This window comes from Humulus lupulus, chromosome 2, assembly GCF_963169125.1.
Source record: "Humulus lupulus chromosome 2, drHumLupu1.1, whole genome shotgun sequence".
Taxonomy (NCBI): Eukaryota; Viridiplantae; Streptophyta; class Magnoliopsida; order Rosales; family Cannabaceae; genus Humulus; species Humulus lupulus.
This window is the reverse complement of record NC_084794.1, coordinates 261,661,172-261,668,805: the sequence shown is the minus strand read 5'-3', so window position 1 is coordinate 261,668,805 and position 7,634 is coordinate 261,661,172.

Genomic DNA, 7,634 nt, shown 5'->3' with positions numbered 1-7,634 from the left:
TTTCGTATTGTTGATACATGTTCCCAGCCATCCATGATATTAAATCTCCAAAACAAAAGTCATTAGCCTCATTCTTTGAAGAGACCTTAACGAATGAATCAAAAGATTTAATAAACACGAACAAGAGTTCATGAACACTAAGGATTTAGGTTAATCTATAAATGATCATCAGTTATGATATGAATTACAAGTCTTTATTGTTAAATGGTTTTTGGATAAAGACTTTAATTCATATCGGTCCATATCATATATAATCATATTATATAAAGCACCTTTACCGAGATGTCTTTCCACATCAATAATCCGAATCTAGATTATTTGTATCATTATGATACTCAGTAAACCGTACTTACAACTCTAATTAAAGAATTCCATAACTTTAATTTGTTGTTGTTGACTATTTTTATTCATTCATGTGATCTTAATTCTCTCGTACTAATACAAGATCACACCCTCAATAATGAATATGGAATTTTTCTGATATTTACAAAATTATTCAAACAATAATTTAACAATCTAAATATAACAATAATAATAAACCATTGTATTTATTTATTCACAGAAAAAATAAATGTCTTTTACATGCTTTTAGGACACACTCCTAATAATCTCCCACTTGTACTTAAAGCAAGTGAGGCATTTCTCTCAATCCCATATTACGTACATGACCCTCAAATTGCTTTGCTGGAAGCATCTTCGTGAACGAATCCGCCAGGTTGTGTTCTGATGCGATTTTCATAATGGCCACATCTCCTCTATGTACGATTTCTCTGACTAAGTGGTATTTGCGCTCTATATTCTTTCCCCTCTTGTGGCTTCTTGGTTCTTTAGAATTGTCCACTGCTCCACTGTTGTCACAGTAAAGAACAAGTGGTTTCTCCACTTCTGGAACTACTTCCAAATCTGTGTAGAACTTTTTCAGCAAAACTGCTTCCTTAGCTGCTTCACAAGCTGCTATGTATTCAGCTTCCATGGTTGAATCAGCTATACTGGATTGCTTAATGCTTCTCCAGGCAACTGCTCCACAACCAAGAGTGAATACTTACCCAGAAGTAGACTTTCTACTATCCTTGTCAGATTGAAAATCTGAGTCAGTGTGTCCAGTAGGTTCGAGGTCACTACCCGAATATACTAGCATATAGTCTATCGTTCTCCTGAGATACTTGAGAATATGTTTCACCGCAATCCAGTGTTCCAAACCTGGATTTGATTGATAACGACTGACAATCCCTACTGCATAACATATGTCAGGTCTAGTACATAACAATGCATACATTAGGCTCCCTACAGCTGATGCATAGGGATACTTTCTCATGTCCTCTTGCTCTTGTGGTGTCTTTGGACACTGATCTTTGCAAAGATTAATTCCATGTCTGGTTGGCAATTGACCCTTTTTGGAATTCTCCATAGAGAATCTTTCAAGCACTTTATCAATATAATTTGCTGGTGAAAGTGCTAGGAGCTTGTTCTTTCTATCTCTTAGAATTTTAATGCCTAAAACATAGGTCGCTTCTCCCAAATCTTTCATTTGGAATTTTTCAGCCAACCATTTCTTTACATTTGATAATGTATCTACATCATTCCCAATGAGTAGGATATCATCAACATAAAGAACTAAGAAAACCATAATCTTTCCTTTGATGTATTTATAAACACATGCTTCATCAACATTTTGTTTGAAACCATATGTTTTAATAGTTTCATCAAATGTTAAGTTCCAAGATCTTGATGCTTGTTTCAATCCATATATGGATTTCAACAACTTGCATACCTTTTGATCTTGATCCTTCTTTATAAACCCTTGTGGTTGTTCCATATAAATGGTTTCATCAAGGTGGCCATTCAGAAAGGTTGTCTTGATGTCCATTTGCCATATCTCATAATCATAGATGGCAGCTATGGATAAAAGTATGCGAATGGATTTAAGCATGGCCACAGGAGAAAATGTTTCTTCATAGTCCACACCCTCTCTCTATGTGTAGCCTTTGGCCACAAGCCTTGCTTTATAGGTCTCTACCTTTCCATCTGCACCCATTTTCTTCTTGTAGATCCATTTGCATCCAATGGCATTAGCATTGTCAGGCAAATCTACAAGTTCCCAGACTAAATTGGAATACATTGATTCCATTTCTTGATTCATGGCATCTTGCCACTTATCAAAATAAGGGTCTTCCATTGCTTCTTTAAAAGTTAATGGGTCGTCCTTTTCAGTATCTGATACAAGAATGTGTGCCTCATGTTCGTAACGAATAGGTTTTCTCACAATCCTCACACTACGACGTTGCACTGGTTTTTCCTTTTCAGGAATTGTGGTTTCTTCGGTTGTTTTATCATTAATTGATGAAGAAGATGGAGATGAAATTTTATCTATCATTAGTTCCTCTAAAACTACTTTGCGCCGAGGTTTAAAATCATTCATATAGTCGTGTTCTAAAAAGGTTGCATTTGTCGAAACAAATACCTTTTGATCACTTGGGCTATAGAAATATCCACCTCTTGTTTCTGGAGCATAGCCCACAAATATATACACTTCAGACCTAGAATCCAGTTTTCCAGATTTAGGTCTTAGAACATGAGCAGGACAACCCCAAATACGGAAATTTCGTAAACTAGGTTTACTTCCATTCCATAGTTCCAGAGGTGTCTTTGTCACAGCTTTGGACGGAACTACATTCAAAATGTAGTTAGCCGTTTGAAGTGCATATCCCCAAAATGATAAGGGAAGTGAAGAGAAGCTTAACATAGACCTGACCATGTCCAACAGGGTCCAGTTTCTTCTCTCTGAACCTCCGTTTTGTTGTGGCGTTCCAGGTGCTATGAGTTGGGATAGAATTCCATGCTCCAACAAGAAATCTTTGAATTTAGAATCCAAATATTTACCACCGCGATCAGATCAGAGTGTTTTTAAAGATTTACCTAATTTCTTCTCAGCTAAAGCTTTGAAGTCTTTAAACCTATCAAAATTTTTTGACTTCTTAAGCATTAGGTAAAGATGCCGTATCTAGAATAGTCGTCAGTGAAAGTGACGAAATATTCACAACCTCCTCTTGCTTGTACATTAAGTGGATTGGAACATCCATATGTACTAGCTGAAGTGGTTCTGTGGCTCTTGAACCTTTAGTAGAGAAATGTCTCTTGGTCATTTTGCCTTCTAGACAGGATTCACAAACCGGTAGGGTTCCAACTGTTAGTTCCCTTAGAGGTCCATCTTTAGTTAACCGGTTTATCCAATCTAGACTAATATGACCTAATCTCAAGTGCCATAGATACGTGTCATTTTCTTTAGAAACCTTTTGTATTTTGTTACTTTGTGGAACAGGTACTTTAAACAATCCAAAATTATTGAGCGATTTTTCAATTGGATTAAGCATGTACAGTCCGTCCTTTTGTTTTGCATGACAAATATTGTTCCCATTCCTTGAAATAAAAATCATATTATTATTAAAAGAAATGCCAAAAAAATTTTCATGTAACAAAGATAAAGAAATAATGTTTCTAGTAATTTCAGGAATAAATATCACATTATTCAAAACTAGAAAATTGTTCTTCAAATTCAAACGGACTATTCCACATGCTTTACCTGAAACAAGCGCTCCACTTCCCACTCTCATAGTCATCTCTCCTTGCTTCAACTGCTTTGCAGACTCAAGCATCTGCAAACAAGAACAAACATGGTTAGTGGAACCAGAATCAAGTATCCATGATAATTTATCTTGTTCCACCATACAAGCTTCGAGTACAAGTAAATCTTATCTACCTTTCTTTTTCTCTTTTAGCTCGGCGAGATACTTTGGACAGTTTCTCTTCCAATGACCATCGACATTACAATGGAAACATTTTCCTTTGGGTGCCTTTTGTTTGGGGTCAGTTTTCTTTTTGTTCTCGGGTGCCTTGGATGACTTCTTTGCCTTTTTCGGATTGTCCTTTTTAGGTTTGCTGTCATTGTTATTGTCTTTTCTTTTCTTCTTAGAAGAAGATGGTTTTGCTTCAGCAACATTTGCTTCAGCCTGACTTGAGATGGTCTTATTCAAAGACTCAAAAGTTTGTAATTCATTAAGCAATTGTGTCATGTTAAAATCCAATTTCTTCATGACATAATTTGTCGTGAATGTAGAAAAAGCAGGAGTTAAAGACTCAAGTATAATGCTTACTTGTGTCTTTTCATCCATGACTGCTCCATGCGTCTCAGCTTCATGAAGTACACTGATCATGTTCAAAACATGCTCACGCATGGATTGACCTTTCTTCATCTTAGCATTCATGTAGGTTCTAGTAGCCTCATGATGGCTTTGATCAGATGGGCGCCCAAACATTTCCTTAAGAGATTCTAAAATCTCAAAAGCAGTTTCCATGGATTCATGCTTTGTTCGTAAGACATCACTCATGCTTACAAGCATATAACACTTAGCTTTGTTATTGGATTGAATCCATGCATCAAATTTGTCCCGAACATGTTTCGGGGCATTGACGCAAGGTTCTTCAGGACATTTGTAACGCCTTGGTTACCCCAGAACATTTACGGTGAACGGTGGACCGGAAATTTGACCCGCTACCCGAGTCCTTTGGTCAAAAACGTGCTCGAAGTGTGATTAACAGGTTAAGGTGAAAAACTACTAAAAAGGAAATGGATATTTTCATTACAAACTGCTCTGCAGAGCTAATCAAAACATTTACAAATTGTTCTCAGTACAAAACGATCATTACTGTTTCAAATTTACAATCCCGCCGACCTAAGCGGCAAAATAGGGTAAACCCCCTAGTTCCTCTGAGAACGCCTTGGCTGTGGTGGTCAAGCGGCCGCATATGTACACATCACCACCTAAGCTCTCCACTCAAGACTGGGTGAGCTTTTCTTTCCCTTTACCTGCACCACATAGCACCCATGAGCCAAGGCCCAGCAAGAAAACAAAATAAAGCATGATATAATATCAACAATAATCATAATAATCATTCAGGACCATCAGTCCAAACAAATAGGTGACAGTCGCAACAGTCACAAAAGTGGGTACAGCCCCTTATAGCCATGTGACGATAGGGTCACTCGGGCTTATCTGATTAGTGAACCTTTCATAAGTTTGAACAGGATAGGTGTATGGTGAGTAGTCACCAACATAACCTTCCTCATGACCTTAGAGTCATAACCTTGGAACAACGTTCCGTAGCCATGTGACAAACAGTCACCGGGGCCATATGCCCTGGCTCTAAATAACTGGTCTTAGACCAGACAAGCGCTTATAAGTCCATCGACCTTAGGGTCGGTCTAGCGTGAATACCCCATATGAGTCATTCAACGCTGATATCGATTAGATCTAATCTTCATTTGGCTCGACGTTCGTGACGCTATGCCATTTCTGACTCTTAGGTCAGTGTCCTTGACTAGTCAGTACATATACAAGTATTCAACATTCACTAGCATTTAATATGCAATCCATGTCCACATTTATCAATCAACATGCCTCAATAATAACCACGCATGTCATATATACATAGGGTGCAGTTTTCTTACCTCAGATTCGAGCTAGAAAGATTAAAAGAACGACCCGTGAGAACGATCAACCTTTAGTACTTTAGCGGTGACCTAATCATAACCAAACACGGGACATCATCAATAATAATGATCAACATAGGTTTCCACACCAATATCTAGCCTTCGGAATATTAATCCCAACTAATCCAAGTAGTAGGAACACTCCTGAGGCCTATAGCTAAGTTCCCGGGGTCAAAACGAGCAAACGGGGTGAAAACAGGGCAAGGGCTGCGGCCCTGGCACCATGGGCCGCGGCGCCCAGAAATTCCTGAAGCAAGCGCCGCAGCGCCCAACACCAAGGGCCGCGGCGCCCAACCAAGACAGAACCTCCCTTTCTTCCTCATCGAACCAGGGCCGCGACGCCCAAGAACAGGGCCGCGGCCCCCGACCCTGGGCCATTCCCAAACGTGTTTTCAACTTCTCCAAGCTTCCAAAATCATGCCTAACCATCCCCAATCATAAAAACAAAGTTCCCAAGCTTCCCAAAACACCAAAACACCAAAACTCTCAATACCCAAGGTTCAAACCCACCAAAAACTCAACAATTCCAATTCAAAGCTTAGAAACTCGGAAAACTCAAAACTTTAAACTTAGATTACCTTTGATTGGGTTGTTTTCCGTCAAATCCTTCGGTTAAGAAGCTTCTAATCTTTCCTAGGATCGCTATGCCTCGATCCTCGCTTAATTCCGACCCCTAGAACTCGAGATATCTTCGAAAATGCTCAAACGGTAAAACGAACTATCGAAAGGGAGAAAATACCCCCGGGGACATTATAGTCAAAACCTCCGAAATTTCACCCTGATCTCAAATATTCCCAATTTATCATCAAATAAACATTTCTACTACCCCAAAATTGACCCCGTTATGACAAAACCGATAATCCATTATATATGATCGTCTCATGCCGAATAGCTCGAATATATCTCCATAATAATGGAATCTCATTCACAAATCAAGTTATGCAACCAAATACACATATTCACCCTCAATGGGCCAAATTATCAAAATAGCATAGTTATTCAAATGTGGACCCACATGCACGCATATAACATCATATCATAATATAATTCACATATACATGCACAATATCATTTAATGGCATAATTAAACAAGTATGGTCCTCCCGGACTACTAATCTCGCCATTAAACCATACCAGAGAATTCGGGGCATTACAACATTCCTCATTTAGGACAAACTTGTGGTTTTCCCTAACCAACAACAGATTCATATTTGATTTCCGTTTTATGAAGTTATCACCAATTATTTTTTCTTGTGCAATCAAAGCAGTGATGGGATTTCCAGAGATAGACATATTCTGAATAAAATAAAAATACAATTATTATTATTATATTTAGAAAAATAAATATCAAAGTTTTTGGAAATTAAACGTGATGCATGAGCACAATTAAAACACATAAAATAAAGATTAATTTCTACGATAAAATTTTCTAACAATTAAAGTGCCGCCTTAGGGTCGGTCAAATTAATTTTAGAGAATTTATAAGACATTCTTATCTTTATTGTTTAAAACTTAAAATAACTCTTTATTTTCTCTTTTAAACATTAAAGTACCGCTTAGTTTGGTCAAGTTATGATTATCCACTGCAAAAGCTTAATCATAACTTTGTGAGTGTAACCCATTATTTCGGAGTTCATGACTTAACTTAGGACATGCCGCCTTAGGGTCGGTCAAGCCTAAAATACATCATTAGTTCCTATCTATGTAAGAAATACAACCTTGCTATTGATATGTCTAGACACCTTCCTTAGGGGGACAAAAACAAAGCTGTCGCGAGGCGCTATTCATATCTCACGGTGTTATATTAATAATGGAGACCATGGGTTATGTTTGAGATATCAACCCTCTCCCACTCACTATTTTGAAATAAGTGTTTTTAACCTAATTAATTCCAAATTAATTATAACATCTTTAAACCTTATGAACATAATTAAAATTGGAAAGAAAGCGAGTTTCTAGGTCCATATCCAATTTTAAATTACCAATCATGTTCATCTAAACTTTACTAAAAACACTTAAAATAAAGTTGGTTTAAAGAAATTAAGTCATAAAGACTTAAAATTTGGTGTGATATTTTACCAAGTTT